Source organism: Pholcus phalangioides, unplaced genomic scaffold, assembly GCF_987345545.1.
Source record: "Pholcus phalangioides strain wild (caught in Gottingen) unplaced genomic scaffold, Ppha-v1.0 ptg000004l_1, whole genome shotgun sequence".
Lineage (NCBI taxonomy): Eukaryota > Metazoa > Arthropoda > Arachnida > Araneae > Pholcidae > Pholcus > Pholcus phalangioides.
In genome coordinates, this window is record NW_028301597.1 from 44,995,809 (window position 1) to 45,014,941 (window position 19,133).

The 19,133-nt window shown below is 38.3% G+C and overlaps 1 protein-coding gene across 3 annotated transcripts in view; it reads left to right on the forward strand.

Annotated features, from left to right (window-relative positions):
* The first annotated feature begins 3,074 nt into the window (after window positions 1-3,074).
* Evi5 (ecotropic viral integration site 5) overlaps window positions 3,075-19,133 on the forward strand; it is a 166,025-nt gene continuing 149,966 nt past the window's right edge. The window contains exons 1-2 of one of the 3 annotated variants that reach the window (XM_089231584.1): window positions 3,075-3,315; window positions 5,655-5,770. The gene's annotated coding sequence lies outside the window, so the exon portion shown is untranslated. The remainder of the gene's footprint in view (window positions 3,316-5,654; window positions 5,771-19,133) is intronic. The other 2 variants (XM_089231581.1, XM_089231582.1) reach the window with 2 other exon arrangements.

Below are 19,133 nucleotides of genomic sequence, written 5' to 3' on the forward strand. Positions count from 1 at the left end.
AGAAAAATTCGAAAATATATACCAAACATGAGAAAATATGCGTTAAAAAATCACTATGCAAAAAAATCAGATATGTTTTTAAAATGCATATTTTCTATTTGTTAGTACATATTCATTTATCTCCTCAAATATGCATATGCAAATAACCTCTAAATATTTTTTATTTAAGCATTTTCAATATCTAGTTAGTTGTAGCTGTTCAGTAACGAAATAACAGTAAAAAAGAATTTCAAGACTATTTTCTAAAAGCATTGAACATTTTTGACGCTAACGCTGAAACAGTTAAATCCTAGCTGCGGGAAAAATACCCGATGTTATGAAAACACTATGAGCAATATTCATTTGAAAAACTGAAAAAGAGCTTCAATAAACCTTCACACATATGCACTTATTCTGAAAATTCTTTGATTTATGCATTTATATGCATTAATGCTGGAAAAAACCAAAATATGCATATGCACATATGCAAGAAAATATTCTCAATAACTTCACGCCTTTGCATATTGTACGAATCTATCATTTGGAATTTGATTATACACTAGTCAGTTTTAAATCCTCTCTCTTTGCGGAATTATTCTTATGTACGCCCCCTCAAGCGAAGACAAGCATGGGAAAAAAGATTTCGAGTGAAAAACGTTTTTATCTACCCACACAAAAATTTCTCAACGTTACATTCTTATCTCAAATCGGCGTACATACGTTGGCAAGCGAAAGAATGATGTTTGTATTCTTGCCTTATAACTTCCGACGTAATGTTATGTCAGAAACATTGGACGCGCGGGTTAAAGTATCCAGCTTAAATATAGAACTCGTGCGCGTATTTAGGATGTGGAGATGCTCTGCATTGCATATTCATGAATAATTAGAATCTAGTGAATGATATTTGGGGCTTATTTATTGGCTATTCATTGGGGGCCTGTGCTCCTAAGTTTCAGCTCCTATATCTGTAGCCATAGAGCAAGGGCGACTCGAAACAAAATCTCTATCTATGCAGAACTTATTTTGGTACCTTCCTGTTTACCCCCTTCCCCAATTTATTTTTGAAAAAAAAGGGGGTTTTTTTTGCATTTTTTTCTCTTTTTCACCTCCGATTTGGCAACCCCTCCAGAGTGGTGCCAGATTCATTGCTCAAGAGCTATCCCTCCGGCAGTACGGGTCGCACGCCCAAGGGCTGCCCTTTGGGCTGTACACATAAGATAGAAAACAGGGTTGGCTTGAGACGAAATTTTCATTCCGTGGGAGAAATTCTTTAATTGTTTTCGTGCCTCTTTTGCATGGCATTTTATTTAGCTAGATGAAATTTGCAAAATTTAGTTTACTAATCGGGAACGAAAGGGCAACTGACTCGGGCGGCAATTAATAAATTGAAAATTTTTTCTACGGGGTTGCAGATTTTAGGTGTGAGAACAATATCACCATTATAAAATCATCGAATTTTACAGTCCTGAGGGTGGCCAAAAATCCCGTCCCCTCATAGGTGGAGATAGACATGAGTCTAGGGGGGCATGATGATGTCAATTCATACATACGCATATGCATTAGATCCTCGGCTCCATCTTTAACGCTTCCCCCCCCACCCCGTATGTCCGCCTATACGTCCCTTCACTCTTTTTTTCCCTTTTGATTCAAAATCAAGTGTTCCGGACTCTGCCACGAAGCTGGGTTGAAAGAGATCTCAGCAACGGGATAAGTCCAGTGGCACAGTTCTGGAGTTCATTCATTTGTCTCTTCACAAAAATAACAGTTCAATGTAACAGTTCATTCATATAGTTTGAATTCCACAGATAAAACATTTTTTCTTAAATGTTTCTGCAATTGTTTTTCTCCCTCCCCCCATCGTTGGTGCCTCTTTTATAGTGCTGCTTCTTGTGGCCACACACATATAGGCGTTAAATTATTGGAAATGTGTTGAGAAAGCTGATATTGAGAAGTGGAACGTGGAAATTTTTGTGGACCCACTCCAAATTTAGGCTTATGATCACACGGCCAAAGACAATTTGAAAGCAAAGCTAACTCATCGTCCTCACCCTCTTACACCTGGTTTTGCCATTCCAAGTGACATCTAATCATTATAAAAAAAACACATCACCAGAATGGGGAGCGATAATACTGATGTCATACCGCTTGATAATGGTAGATGAGTCAACATGAGGATTACGAACATAATGCAACTCGCAGAATCAGAAACCAGCGCCCACTATGTTCATAAATTGAAGTGCCAAGAAACCAGGGCTTTTTTTCATCTTTCAAACGGAGCACAACTCAGGTCTATCGCCATCTATGGACAATTTACAACCTAGTGAGTTGGGCTGGAAGTGTAAGTATTTCTACCTAACAGTGTGAGCACGTTCAATTTTTCAGTGCTGCCATCTATATTTCAAAAGTGTAGTGAGTGAAGTGTAATGATTAAATTACATTTGTATCGTTTGTAGGTCTGTGGCGAAACTTTTTAAAAAGGAGATCGGCTCACATTGAAATCAGGAACCACAGAAAACCAACTTCAGGTGGTGGTTGGCCGACGGTAGGGTTTGAACTCTGGATCGCACGATGCGAATCCGTTACTACGAACACTCGACCACCACAGCGGGAAGAAACCAGGTCTGGTGTGTCTTCTTGGTGGGGGCCCTCTTGAAAGGGTTATTAATATGCAAATTAAGTATAAATTTTGGGGTGGGGCATCCGACTTGAGCCCCGAGGCAATGTTCTGGTTGCCCCAGCCTTGTTAAGGGCCTACAAGAAACTCTGACCGGCCCTAAAGCCATCACTGATTATGAAAAAACCATCCAATTTAGGATTCTTGCCCCGTTGATGGCGTCAGTTATTCAACACGGAGTACATAAGAATGGGGAGAAACAAAGATCATCATAAATGTGATGCTATTTTATGATACGATTTACAATTTTGTTATTATTAGGTGAAATAATTTATCAATAAACTCATGAAAATTCAGTTAACCTTTTAGATTTTAAGAAAAGTAAAATTGTTACACGGTTACGAAAACTAATAATGACCACAAAATAGCTTCTTCGGTAAAATATGTCCACCGCCAAAACGAAAAAGAAAAAACGATCCCAGAATGCATCGCTGGAATCGGATCGTTAAGGCCGGTCCTGTCATCGCTCTGAATAATATTGTCAGTGAATTGATACACAACAAGACTGGATTATTTTTTTCTTTCCGCTGGTGCTATTTTAAACTAAATTAATTAATTTATTAATTTCAATCTATTTAATTCCTCGATATTTTCAGCTAATTTAGACGTAATTTTCATCGGTGAAAAAAAAATCTTGATTTGAATTTATTATTTAAATTATGGTGAGTGGAAAAATTTATGTTCATATTTATACATAAACAAACACGTATGCAAAAAATGTAAACAAATGAATTGACCCCACGATAGAATGTCGCGTAGCTCGACAATTTGGACATTTTAGACATTTGTTCTTATCGATATTTACTGTTCAAGGAATTAATTATTAATAAAATATTTCTTAGGAATCAAAAATCTTAGGTGTTTTTTTTTTTAAATTCTCCCTATAGAGACATATTACCCGAATGTTGTTTTGCTTACGGAAATTGTTCATTTCAAGTAATTTAAGACATTTTGTATTTAAAATAGTGTATATTCTTAGTGAATAAAGCACAGTGGATCCCGCTTACTACGTTTTTTTAATCAATAAACTGACATGAGAAAACATTGTGAGCTGGTAAGCACTTCGAACAGGAAATCTCGATGACTGTGAGTGAGCCATGAAAGTGAACCATGAAAATACAAAGTGGGAAAGCTTTCTAAGTGGGATTCCCCTATACTGTTCTGTATAAATGATAGAAATCTATGTAATCTGATAACAAGGCTTCTAACGTGATGAAAATAGAGGACCTGTCATGGGCGGAGATACAGGGGCATTGCCCACCAAGCGTCAAAAGTGGAGTGGGCAAATCTAGTCATCATCGTGCCCCCCAACAATAATGACCTTGCCCCCTTCAGACTTCCAGGTCTATCTCCGCCTATGGGACCTGTCTAAGGACTCCATTTGTGTCAGAAACCTTACCTTTCGAGGTATGGGTTCTTAAACTTTAGACGACATCTTTATTGCCATCGTTCATCCGCTGCTCTCCACAATAGCCAAGGAGAAAAAATCACTTCAACAGCACTGAACAGACACATTTTTTTTTTCACCGACTCCTTGCAATGCCCCCTAGCAGCCATGACACACACATTCCTCCTCAACAACAATGACCGAACTGACTAATCCAATGTATATACATGTACTACTATATTCAAAAAGTTTTCAGAGACTTATTATACTACAGAAGAATGAGTACAGATAGAATCTGTTTATTTGGTGTTTTCTTCAAAGTAACTACCCTGGGCAATTATGCAATTTTTCTATTGTTCATAGAAAGATGTAAATGTGGGATTACAAGTCCTTTTTGTCATATCCTCCTGCTTTCATCACTGCTCGCCGCAATTCTTTGGAACCTGAGAATCTTTCCCCCCCCCCTTCAGTAAATTCTTCATCCAAGAAAAGAGGAAAAAGTCTCATGGGGCAAAATCAGGAGAATAAGCTGGTTGTGGAAGTATCCGAAAGTGTATTTTGACAGGTTATCTGACACCTGTGAGTCCTTGAACGTCTGCATGATTCGTTCAGACACAAGCGACCAGATCTTTGGAAGGCCAAGTCATGGGTGCTACATCGTGACAATGTACCATCTCACTGATTAATTTTGGTGTCAGATTACCTGTCAAAACATGACATTCTGATATTTCCACAACCAGCTTATTCCCCCTAGCTCTTGCCCATCTGATTTTTTCCCTCGGATAACAAATTTGCTTATAGGGCAACGATTCTCAGGTTCTGAAGAAGAGCAGCAACTATAGGATGTGACAAACAGAGGCTTGAAATCCACATTTACATCTTTGTATGAAGAATGCCAGAAATGCATAGTGTCACAGGGTAGTTAATTTGAAGAAAACACCAAATAAACAGGTTCTATCTGTATTAATTCTTGCATAATAAAATAAGTCTCAGAAGCATGGGTGGAGATATGGTGGGTCGTGGGGGCATTGATCCCCAGCATCAAAGGTGGAGTTGACTGATCTGATGTATATATGAATTGACATCATCATCATCTTGCCCCCCCACCCCTACAGACTTCCAAGTCAATCTTTGCCTATGCTCAGAACGTTTTGAATGTGGTAGTATATGAATTGATATCACCAGTCCTCCAGCATCATTGATGTGTCACCCCCCCCCACTTGAACTTTATCTCTGCTTATACTTGAGAACCACTGTTTTTAGAGATAGCCCCTTGATATCGGTGCATGGCAGACACAGCAGAATCTGACAGCGCTCCAGACCAAATCCCATTATTTTTAGCATTATAAATTTACTAGCTACACTCGTCCATAATCACGGGCTGGGAGGTGGCAAGGCTATCTTTATAGCATCATGGGCATTAGGCAAAGTATGTTCTGGGGCCTTTTACCTGGTCTGAAAGTATCTGTCTATTTTCGTTTTTCTGCCATATATATTATTTTTTTTTATCTTGATGAATTTAGATAACATGAATCAGTAATGAAAAATGAATGTAAGAGAAAAGCATGTCTTTTCTCACACGATGAACAATTTAAATCTTTTTATTTCTTACAGTGTCGAGTAACAGCCATTTGATGACCGAGTCGTTGGGTGCTAATTGCTGCTCTCACCCAGAGTTACTTCTGAACATTGCAAGAGGTTCTTTGAAAATAGACCAGGTACAATTTCATGTGAGTCTGATTTGCTTATTGCGTACTTTTCAAGATCGTAATATAATATACATGGCAAGAATTTCAAGCATTTACCATCTTCACTTAAAAATATGGAATCCAGATGGCAGCACCAGAAAGAACACGAAGCAATCCCAACTCTGACAACATAAATACGTCAGGGCTACATATACACTCGGAACACACATTCCAGGATATGGCGATTCATTAGAAATTCTACTGATGAATTTACGTGTATCAAATGCATGTGTGGTTAACTAATAGTTGTGTATTTATGGTTACCTATAATTTTGGTACTGGTCACTTATCAGGATGCTCATTGCGAAACTGAGGAAATATGGAGAAAAACAGCATTAAATGCGAGTAAAATAGATTTTTTTCCACATTTAGAGTGATTTTCTCCCAACTTTCCTCCGTATTTCGAATTCAAATGTCTCAGTATGTATTACAATTAAAAAAATGGATTTTTTTGTTGGCATCAGGAGAGACAGGGCAACAACTTTTTAATTGGGTTTAGGGGTACAGTCTTGTATAAAAAGCTATTATTTTTTATTTTAATAACTATACAACCCCTTGCAGCATGAACGACATATTTGGGTACTACTTTTTTACTTGGGAACTTTTTCTAACTGGAAGCACACCTCTAGGATTTTGTAGTAAAATGGCATATACTCCTCCCCCCTGTTTGCTATGCACTCTGTATACATATATCGGCAAAAGGAGGAAAAATAAAGCTGAGATAATGACCTTTTTATAGAATAATGAATTGGGTGGGGCGTGGGTATTGAAAATTAGGCAAGGGAACCGCGGGTGACAAAAATTTCAGAACCGCTGTGCTAATTGGATCTACTATTTGATGTTAGAAAAGGTTATCCGAAAAAATAATTTTGAAGAGTAATTTCCCTCCTCTCCAAAATTTTAAGGGTTTGTAAAGGGGGTTTTTTTTTTTGTTAAGTTTTGTAAAAGGGGGTTGGGGTGTTTTTTAAATATAAAACAGAAATAACTATTAAAAATTACTTAAAATTTGTTGAAGGAGTTCTTTCACTCCTCAATGAAATTTGGAAGGGTAAACTTGAATTTAGATGCGTATTGACGAACACGATTGTCATTCAATACAGTTGGTCTCGTTTATATCCTTTTTCTTGAAAAACGTCATCATAAAACGTTGTAGGGGGAGGGGGGAACGCCTTTAACGGGATGACTGGATGGAGTGCACAAGCTTCCGTGGTTATCGAGTGGTGGCCTCGCATAGCGAGGACTCCGGTTCTGACCCCATCGTTGCCACTAGCTGAAGTGGGTTTTCTGTGGTTTCTACAATTCCCAGGCGCGAATGATAGCCCATGTCCCCTTTTAAAAGTCTCGCCGTGGAGAGCAACAGGCCCACAACAATACAATTATTACACTTCACATATAGTCAGAAAAATAGACGGCGGATGGCAGCACTACACTTAACAAGCATTACACAGAAACAGACTTGACCGTTAGGTTCACAACACGTACATGCACAGCTTCCAATTCCAACTGCTGAAATCTCTTCATTGAGACATAGCGGCGGGACATGATCTGGCTAGGAGGAGGAGTATGGACCGCACGAAAAAGATTGGTGAAAGATGGGAACACGAAAATAAGTTGTGCTAAGCAGAAAAACGTTTTAAGAGGGAACATCACAAGCGGGATTCACTGTATATACTTTTGCTTTGAATATGATGTTTCATATTTTTATTTTGCTGAGCTGATTCCCCCCCCCCCCCCCCCCCTGCTGGGATATCCGGAAATGAATCTTCTCCTAACGGAGACCACTCATGATTCGTTAGTGTTAGCAAGCAATCATTAATTTGTAGGAAAACGTAACCAGATGTTCATACATCGCTGTTCGAGTCGCAATTTCTTCCGCTGTTTTCATTTCTTATACTCTATTAAAGTGTTCGTATCTCCGGTGTGGAGATATTTACCGATTGTTTGGTTGGTTTTAACTACAGATTTTTTTGTTGAGAGAGAGGAAGGTCACTGCTCCATCACGTAGACATAACACAGGTTTATTATTATTTTAGTTCTTTTTCCTTATTCTTGAATCTGTTATTTCTGATTGCTGGACAACCTACCTACCAGCTGCTGCTGCTACTACTACTCTAGAGATTGTTGCTCTGGTTCAGGGAAAGAAAAAAAAAATGAAAAAGACAGAGTTTTCCACTATTTCTTGTGCTTCCCTCTTCCTTTCCAGGTGTCTTTAACCTGCGTAGGTATTCCGGTTATGTCATACAAAGGACTGCAATCGCCTTTCACTGACATTATGCATATATAACCTCCTACTACTGTCGCATTCAGTTGACGCGTAGGATGTCGTAACGATGGCCGACAAGTGAACTCGAAGATCTAGAACAGGCATCTTCAACTTGTTTCTAGCGAGCCCCGCTGTTCGCAATTGCCACCGCAGAGCAGTGTTTCTTAACCCCCGCCCCCCCTCCCGCCAATTGCCCCCTTGGGACCATATTTCCTCTCGTATCCGGGCCCTCATCCAAAAGCGGGACTCTCTCCACTATTGAATAGATTTTTTGAATAAATTCAAAAATTTTTATGAATAAGTTTGATCTCTGGGTTCACCCAGGCTCTACTACATAAGGCGATTTCAGTACATTGTCCCGTGGGAACTCGGCCTCGGCTGTCTCTGGAGATTTTATTGAAATGTGAAAATGGCATCGCTGGCAGCTAAAGTTCAGCGAGCTTTCCTCTTGGTGTGCGATTTCTTCTTTGCAGGGCCGTCTCAAAATCATGGGGACCTGAGCAACGTGATGTTTCTCGGTCTCCCGTATTCAGCCTTTTCCTCTACATCTATATTTTTTTCACCTCTCTATCGCCCCCTTCAATCACCTGTTATGGCTCGCTTTCCAAAAGATTTTTCGTGTCGCCCCTTCAGAATATTCCAGGACCACATGTCTCCACCAGGTGTGCGTCGTCAACCTCTGTCAGGGGCATCGCGGCGAGCTGGAGATATTGATTTGTGTTCCTATTTGTTCTTTGAAATGGTTATTTTATATCGAAAAATTCAATCGAACCCCGACACAACGCCACCGTTTACCTCACGAAATTTTGACGCTATGACGAGTTTGGCGTTACATCGAATCATGGTTTAACACTTGTAAAGCCTAGAAATGGAATATTTTTTTATGGAAAATTTTTAGTGCCAAGCGGGTTTGGCGTGACATCGGGAGGCGCTATAACGGGGTCCGACTGTATCTACCAAACTATTTCGGAGAGTCCCAGATGAACCATGAATTGGGCAAGGATGACAAAAGTTTGAGCATAACCTGCCGCTTACCTTAGGAGTACAGGACTCGTATGTTGATTTCCGATTCCGCACTCGCAAGGTTACACTCATCCATTCTTCGATTCAGGTTAGCTTCATGTATATTCGACTTTATGGTCATCACACTTTTTTAATCTTCGGAGAAAAGAGAATAAAAAAGTTGAGTGCCAATTTCCCAAAATTATTCCGCGAATATTCATGCATAATGAATATTCACGGGTGATTACTTGTCTCAAATCTCCCGTGAGCGATAAGATGTTTGTTTCAGTAGCAGTTGCTAAAAAAACGAGGTGCATCCTCTAAAACTATCGCCTTTATGAGTTGTTCTCCCATGATTTAATTTCAGAAAAAATACAGAATGAATTTTGCGGGTTTTTTTTTCTTCGAAAGAGATACGGTATATGTTAACCGCTTCATTAGTTAAAGTTTTTTCCTTCTCTTTTTTTAATGCTCATCTTTCCATAGCCAATTTGCATTTTTCTCAGCTTTCAACTCCCAGAATAATTTACTAGAATTGTTTTTTTCCCCCGTCTCCAAATAAAAATAATTTCTGTACCATGAATCAATTACCATAATTTCTTTTATGGTGATCGTAAATGCAAATTATTTGTTCTACTGGAAAGATGCTTTTCGAATATCAGTTAAGCGAGTCATTTAATCTCTGCGCAATCTGAAGTTTCTGAAGATTAGGTAATGTTTTTGAAATGAGGTCTATCATATTTATTTTAAAAAAAAGTCATTCATGCTGCTCATTGCGTAAAAGGGCCCCCGGGGGCACATTACTACCCAGATGGTGATCTTTCTGCACCTAATTAGCTCAACTAGAGACCTTGTGAAGCTCAAGAACCCGGCGGGTATTGCCCCTTCCTCGATTGATTTGTGTATGCTTCTATTATGTTCAAATTTCTTGATTATTTTTCTTTGTTTGAAATCAACACGTTACTTTATTAGAATAAAAAAGTTTTAAAGATGTTTATGATACATTCACCATGAAATTTATGAATCATATTTTGGAAATCGTGTAAAAATCACTTTAAAAACCTAGTATTTAGTGATATCTCTATCGAAAACAACTTCATTTATCAATTACTCGTAATTGGTGGTAAAAGTGATAATTTTTTTTATTATTACTAAACTTACTGAGATGATCAACGATTATGCGGGGATGCCGACTTATCACTTTCATCGTAACTTGTATGTAAAAAAAATGTGTTCCGTTTTTTCTCATTTCATTGTGGTCCCCGTAGCCAATAATTAAGCTGTGCAAAAATGACTCGTGATTGGTTATAAAATCACGCGAGCGGTCCGCGTTCTTGAAAATGCTCTTTCATTAATTTACCGTCCTCTTGAACATTGGTTCTCAAACTTTTGTCTTCCGTGGCTATTTTGCCTGCAGCTCCACGTCTCCGCATAATAGTCTAACAAAAACCGCTTCATGCTAGTCAAGGCAGCTTATTAAAATTACGAATAATGTTATCATCGGGGTATTGTTATCAGTTTTGTAAAAAAAACAGAACGGGGCCAATACATAACATGGGAAAACATTCGTTCAAAGTTAATCGGGACTTCGGATAATGTTATCAATTTTTTTCCGTCGAAAGTTTTTTTTGCGCATTATTGAGCTAAAGTCTGGTTTATTCATACTAATTTTTTCCCCCTGTAAGTTATCGTTATTGAGCTGCAAAATTATGTAGGAGGCTGGAAGGTGTCCACCCCCCTTTGACAAATATTTATGTATTTCATGTCGTAATCAGTCTAGTATTCACAGTGATCGATGTACGTATGGAGCTGCTTTTGCCAGTTCTTGATCAGTCTCTTTCAGTTGCTTAGATTCAAATTTATTTTTCCGAGAGACTTTCTCAAGGAATCGATAAAACGTATAGTACATTAAAAAATACCGTTATTCGTGGTATACATGAGACAGCTTCATTCTAACTCCTGGCAATGGCCGAACAACAAAAATGTAGGATTTTTAGCTTAAGGTAAAAAGAAAGCCCTGTTTCAGAATAGAATAAAAAATGGGACAATTGAACATTTTGCAATCAATTATGTGGGAAAGAAGAACACTTGCCATGTTTTACCAATACTAGTTTACCATACGTCCTGTTCGACCAAATGGGATGTATGTCCAAAGTACTTACAAACGGGACTTTTTTTCGGATACACACATATAATTTGGTTATTGTTATCCGAAATCCTGAGTCCCGATGCGATCACATTAAGCGGCTATATAGCCTGTGTAAGCTAATAATAAGCACACGTTAACCGCGGTGCGCCTTACAATGATTGGTGGCTTTCAAGGAACTGCCGAGCACACTTTGAGAACCAATGCCTTAGACGATTCGAGCGCCTCCTAGGGGTTTATATCACTCATTTTGGGAAACACTGCACTGGGCAATCAAATCATCAAGCACCGGCAGGGAATATCTGATATCAAATCTCGTGGGTAATCTTAGTACATGACTTTCTCTCTTCAGGATGAATATCATTTATGTAACTTTTTGCTGCCGTCAACGCATTATGATGGATGCTTTTTATTAATTTCCCTCCATAACGGATTTATTGATTAAAAAATGATTGGGAAAACAGAAAAAAAAAACTTTCGCTGACTCTTCATATGCATAATTAACCAACTCTATTTGCCCCCTCCTTCTATCGCATATATTTTAGAAAGTAGCGACAATCGGGAAATTCCTTAGGAAACAGGAAATTCGGAAGAGGAATTTATTTCCGGATAATTATCCGGAGCAATGCACTCGAAGCTAATTATGTTGTCACTGCAGTGAGCGGAAACAAAAATTAGAGGCACATAAAGGTGAGAAAACTAATTAGTCGCCCTGAGAATGCGTAGTGTTGGAGGAGAGGGAAGCTTATTTATATTCGGAAGGGTATTCGAGGAATCGCACGATGGCAGTAATCATCATGGGCATTTCATTTCGTGTATTCTAGTTGCAGTGGTTCTCAAACTTTTGTCACCCATGGCTTCCTTGCCCGATTCATGATTCATCTGCTGCTCCTCAGAATAGTTGAAACAGATATTTTGACATCATAAAAGACCAACTTCAAAGCATAAATTTGGACACAAATCAATATCTCCAGCTACGCCACTAGGAGCCGCGGTGCATATTTTGAGAAACACTGTTCTAGTGTAAGGGTGCTACGTTTTGCTGGGACCACTTTATTGGTTTGGCAACATATCTCGCAGGCCTCTTGAAAACAACTCATCGTTTCTACATAAAGAGGAAGGGGTCCGTGGGCTTTGTTTTATAAGCACAAAGGTTCCATGAAACGCTAAAGGTTAAGAACCCCTGACTCAAGTTGTCTGGAAATTCACTGCGGGCCATTGACGCTATCTGGAAATAAGTGGTGGGTCACTTAAGTGTTTTTTTAGCCTTTTGTGTGGACCACTTAAATGGTTTGGTGATCTGTCACAGGTCACAATCCGATAAAAAATGTTACGTGATTTTCAGTTTCTCATGAATTTTTATATAGAAAACGAAAAACCACAGAATCATTTTTTTAAATGGGAGGTATTAGGGGCCATTCAAGTATTACGTAAGCAGATTTTCAGCCATTTTTGACCCCCTCCCCCACTTTTCAGCAAAAGTCAGCAAAAAAATGGCCCCCTCTCCCCTGTCAGCAAAATGTTGTCAGCAGCGTAGAATATTTCATATCTTCAAAAAGGGGTGGTTGATGACGTAAGAAACCTTCAAACTCCCCCCCACCCTTGTGATCAAAAGTCAGCAAATCCGAAACCCCCGCCCCCCACCTCGATGCTGACGTAATACTTGAATGACCCCTTGACGTTGGAATTCGATACAATTCTAACCTTGGGCTGGCTAGATGGACAAATCTCATGGCGACTAAAATAACGGTACTGGTGACTAAAATTTTCTTTGTGCAGTTGCTGCTACTAAACCATAACTTTACCTCGTCAATATTCCTCTGCAGAATTTCTAACGAATTGGTACTTGTTGGGATGTGCATGTCTGTATTTTGAACCTAACGTGAAGCTTTTTTCCGTGTAATGCTTGTTATAGTGCTGACACCTACCACATATTTTTCGAACTATGAGTGAAGTGTAATGTTAGAAGATTTTATCTTATTTATTTTATCATCGGCGAGACTTTTTAATGGGGAGATCGGGAGAGGGTCACTATGTTCTGAAAAAGTCAGAACAAGCGTTATTTTGGACCTTTTTCTTCGGGTAAAATTTTTTTTGCCGCCTAAAAAATTGTTCTGGTGCCTAGATTTTTTTGCGATTTGTCCAGCCCTGTTCTAACCACAAATCCCCCCCCCCCCATCCATCCGGCATTCAGAGTGAAAGGGTGAAATGTGGCATAACCACTGTTTAACCAAATTCAATTTGTGTGAATAATTTAGTTGATTTTACAAAATGAGGTTTGAGGTCACGGACAGCATCACGGGCTCAACTCATCGTGGACATCAATGAGGTCTGCGGGTTGGGCATATATGCACTCGTGTTGTTTAAAGCCATAGAGAATTCAGCGTTTAAGTATGATTTTTGCATCATCACAAATATATGACCCTTTATAAAAATTGACTGTTGTACAGAGTATCATTTTTTTTGCTCATGGATCCTCATGGCCAAGACACAGCACCACGGGAAGAACTGCGGTCATTTGCAGTAGTTCAAAATTTGTTCCGGCCAGCTCTGCATGAGTGAGACCGTTCGTTATTACGTAGCTTTGATCTCGTTCGGTCAAAAGTGCAGAAGTTGTCCTTTCATAAAAGAGTAGGGGGGGGGGGGAGAAAAGAGCGTATTCATTATTTTTCACATTTTCACAGAGCACCTACGTTATTATTATTATATCTTTGTTTCTTTCGAGTTGACGCTTTTCGCGTATTTGCATACAATGAGCATGAGGTTTTTTATTTACTTTTGTCGCTCACCCCCTCTCTCTCTATCTCGATCCAAGGTCTAATTTTCCCCATTCACGATGTCTATTATTTGTAGCTGTAGTTTTGTTTCATAAATTATTTGACATTATTTCTGTGCATTCACTCTGTTCTGTGCCTTTCGAGAATTTCCTGTATTTCAAAAACTTTCTCTCACAAAAAAGATAAAGAAAAAAAGGGGCAGAATTTTTACCCACTTTCTCCTGGTAACTTCATCTATCGGCGATGCTTATATGTGACTGCGGCAGAACAATTTTTCGAAAAATAATTAAATTTATCCAAATTTAATCTGCATACCTCAAGGCGTGACAAAGCCGCCATAGTGACTGAAAAGTTGATATTAGTGCCTAAAATATTCTCTACGCTATTACTAAATAATAGAGCAGGGGTCTTCTCAACGCATGGCTCACAGGCCACGTATGGCCCCTCGAAGTTTTTTGCAGTGGTCTACAGATGAAAAGGCTTGCGTAGTTACGGAATTTATCGAAATGCTAAAAAAGAAATCTCATTGAAGAAAAGTATTAGACAATCGGTGAAGAAATAATTCCAAAATTATTTTAAAAAATACTTGAGATCTAAACTATATTCATTCATTGATGAAAAATAATTCCAGAGTCGGTAAAATTCCCCAAAAATATAGGGTACCTTGTTTGATTTGGAGCTCTGGGGCCCCATCGGGCCTATCTGTTAGTACTGCACTGTGGGAATTTAGATACCGCAGCATGACTTATTGGCCCTCAAGCTTCATGACGATTTTTTGGCCCGCCTTGTCTGAAAGGTTGAAGACCCCTGTATTAGAATAAAAGTCTGATGGCAAAGTCGACGTTCGTTACAGCGACCATTTCATTACTACGACCGGTGGGATAGGTCCCAAATGTTTTCACAGAACGGCTATCATATATGCTTCACTTTCGATGTGACGAACCTCCCAATATAATGTACATTTTCGACGGGACTAAGGGGTCGTTATACCGAGCGTAGACTGTATTTCGAGATTTTTGTCTCTCTACTTATCATGCGTGTCTACCATAGTGAGGAAGGGTTACCAACTCTGGGAAAAACCTTTTTTGCACCATTTTTTTTTCTAAGCAGTTATATGCTTGGCTTCCCTAAAAAGTTTGGCTTTGGTACCTAAATTATTATTTTTTTAACTTTGTCAAGCACAGCTGTATACAAAAAACGATACGTTTACATCGAGCACTATAGAATAGTCGTAATTTTTCATATTAATTGTGTATGTAGAGGGGCGCCTTAATTCGTGGATCCAGGGCCTGAACATTTCTCTGGAGCACTCTTTCAATTTCTGTAATGCTGTTGGCCGACTCGTTAAGAGACCACTGTGTGTGTATTGCCAACAAATTATGGTGGTAAATGTTGTCAACATGCAAAATGTATACGGTATATCATTGATAACTAATCATATATGGATTTCAAGAGAGTTTATTGCATTTAGTACGCGATATTAATGGTTAACGGTCACATTTCTATAAGACCATCTTAATGAATTCGGTAGCTCAAAACATTTTTGTAGCCTTAAGTGGGAAAAAAAATGCGTTCAAGCGATAAAACACTGGATTGAACTGCCGATATTAAAATGCATTATTTGATCAAGAAACTAAAAAACAAATGATAAAAGTTCATAACGAACAAAAACTTTGAGTGGTTTAGATGCATTTAGAGACTTCTGTTCAATGCGGAACCCCGGACTCCGCCAGCCAAACATTTCGTCAGTGCTGACTGTTTTTTGTCCAATCGAAGCCCCTGACAATATTTCTCTTTATCAAACATAAATAACAGAACCAAATAAATCTTTACATCAATTGAGTTAATAAACATTTGTTTATATGAATGGATTCTTATGTTTCAATTTGATGCTTAAATATCATCTAGGAATTCGATTAGCTCTGGGAAAGGAAAAAAAACCCTTGTTTTTTGTTTGATATGACATGAAAATGCATGTTATCCACGTAATTCGGAAACTTCAGTATTTCACAATAAATTACAAGATGCAATTTATATCTTTCCCCGATGTTTCTGAATCGAAACAAATTGAGGGGGTTTTTTTCGCCGCCATCATTTGCTTTCTAATGGCTCTCAAATAACCGAATTACTATATTTGTAGATAGGAAAAAAGAGATGTGTTGGTTTAGGGAAATTCAAGCTGAATTGGTAACTTTTCCCTCTTTTTTTTTTGATAACGGAAAGAAATAAAAGTGATGTATATCACGTAAGAGGTAATGGCATCGTGGGCATTACGGAATGAATGTATTTTTAAGGTTTTTCTTCTTCATGATGTTAAAACATAAAGAGAAAAAAAAGCAGCTAACAGCTGTTATTCGATAGCAATTCTATCTCAGATCTGAAAGAGGAAAAAAAAAACCTCTTTAACGATTCATGTTACGTCTTTCTCTGTCTTCTCTCTCGCAGAAACTAATTGAAAGATGGCTCTTGAAACTGGAGAATCAAATTAAATCTGTATCCATTCCGGAGAAAATTGGAAATGATATTTGCTCGCAGTGGGTTCCGTTTCTATATTGTGGTCTTTGTCCAATTCGTTTCGTCTGTTTTACTCTCTTCGTGAGCTTTATTTATTTATATATCCTGGATGAATTTCTCGTATTTATAACATTTTTGAGGGCTTTTTTCTGTCTGAAGTAATTGTTGCTGACGTGATAGATTGGACAAATTACTTCGAGTTTTTTTTTAAATGATGTAATTGAATGGGAAATGTTCTTGCTATATTTATTTATTTGTACCCTTAATTAAATATTTACTGAACTTTTTTTTTGGAATTTATGTGATTTGTTATGTTTTTGAACATGACAATAAATAAATTGCTTTTCTTTCAAACGGAACACAACCCCTGTCCTATCGCCATGGATAATTTACTACCAAGTGAGTTGTGTCGGAAGTGTGAGTGTATGTATAATGTTGTGTCTGTTTTCAGTGTTGCCATATATATATTTCAGAAGTGTAATGATCGAATATTTGTACCATTGTAGGCCTGTTGCTCTCTGTGGCGACATTTCTTAACGGGGAGATCATCTCGCATTCGCGTCTCGAAGTTGGGAACCACAGTAAACCAACTTCAGCCGACCACCACTGTGGCGACGGTGGACTTTGAACGCGGAACCTCACGATACGAGTCCGTCACTATGACCACTCGACCACCGCAGTGGCTAATAAATAAATTTCAAATCGATCTAGTTTGTACAGGACGCGTTATGGTCGGGTTTGAATATCAGGGGCTTTCAACACACATGGCTCGCCGATCTTTGGTTACGCGTGTGTGTGTAGTATAAGTAAAGTGATCCACGGGCTTCAGTGAAATCTCAGATGTGACTCGTGCTGTGCGAGCGGTTAATGTCTCCTGGTGTATGTTCAAGAAATGGAGGGGGTGGGGGGGGGAACATGTTAACACATTCAAAGCATTCTGCATCTTTAACTCGTTCATTGATATGCCCGGAAATCTTTCATGCCATTCTCATAGGGATAAGCAAAATCTTAAGTTATGCGGATAATAGATGGGACCGACAGTAAGCGCGTTAGTAGGGTTGCAATTTTACATACAAATATGTTAAATATTGGTTAATTGGAACTAATATTTCTGAATATTTAAAAAAAATTGCAATCAGAAATTTTGGTATTCCGGCATAAAATTAGAAAAAAATATCATTAAAATCATTAAAAAATATCATTATTGCTCCATACGAAAAATTATGTGTATTGCGATATTTTTTTGATAACACTTTGCTGCAGCGTAAGAATTGAGCTGCTTGTGTTGAATCAGTGTAAATTTGAATTTTAATATTAAATTATAGCATCAGTTTGTAAACGAATTTTTCAAGACTGACAGTAACGTTTGAGTTAAATTATTAACTGGTGAACAAACCATATTTTAAAAATAGAAGCTGTCGCCTAAGACTTGATTCCAAAAGGTTTTGAGGCCCAAATTCATTGCCAAAATCTCTGGCAAAGTTTACATCTTCCAACTGGTTTCCCGATTTCTACTTTTAGCCTCACGAAATTCTGCTCAGCTTGAATAAATGTGGTGTTCTGCTAATATACGCTTATCTGATTATCTCATTGTGATGAAAATATTGTTTTAACCTCAGGTTTTATTCATTAACGCTCACGAATTGTACTGAATTCAAGAACTGTGCATCTTCACAGAAAATCACTTAACTCCGAAGTCTCTTAAATCGGGGTAGTGTTAGTCGAGGTATGGCTGTATTGGTTAGAGCTGAAAGAATTTTCTAAATGGGACAACTTATATTTTATGCCCACCGTGCACATTTTTCTTGGACTTCTTAGAGAAGTTTGAAATTAAATACTTTTTTCTTTTTCCTAACTGTTTCCGAGACTAAGTTGAAAACCCATTGGTGAAGGATGCGGGATCAGTTTCACAGCTGAGAAATGTTTAACTTTCTAACACTTTCCCTTTTCCTAGGATTTTTCGTGATTGCACGTGTATACATATACAGTTAAAATATATGTATCGTTTGTTCTTTGGCCGTGTCGTGCCTTACGCGTGTGCTGTGGCACATTTCCGGGTAATCTTCCAACATCACACGAGGAGTATAAAGCGGATTTTCTCGGGATGATGAAAATGGAAGAGCCGTGAAGAGGTCGCGCGTGAACACTTTTTCATTGATTCAGTCGGATGTATGGATAAGGTTTCAACCAACCTCTTTCTGGCCTCTGATATATTTATTATTTGCAAGTTTTACCTCTCGCGTATTCTCCATTCCGAATGTTTCTTCCCTCTTCTTATGTTTTCCTCCATCTATTATTTATATTCTATTCGACCACTGGTAATGCTCTTGTGGCGTGATGCATAGGGCGTTTTTAGAAGAAAAACAACGCACGGGGAACAACACACTACGGATACTTTGAATTCAGTTTTTTGAAAGAGATTTTCTTTTCTTTCTGTCTGGAAGAAAAAGAAGAACGTAACCCTTTCTTTAAAATGTGTAGGATATTGTGGAATATACGCAGAATATTGTGCCTTTACTTCGCATGCAAATCTGATCTATCGCCATAGAGGCCATTTGAATATTTTTAATGAAATGCATGACAAATTGGTGTATCGCAACTGTCAGGAATGACTGAATGTTGTATCTTACTGATTGGTGTTAA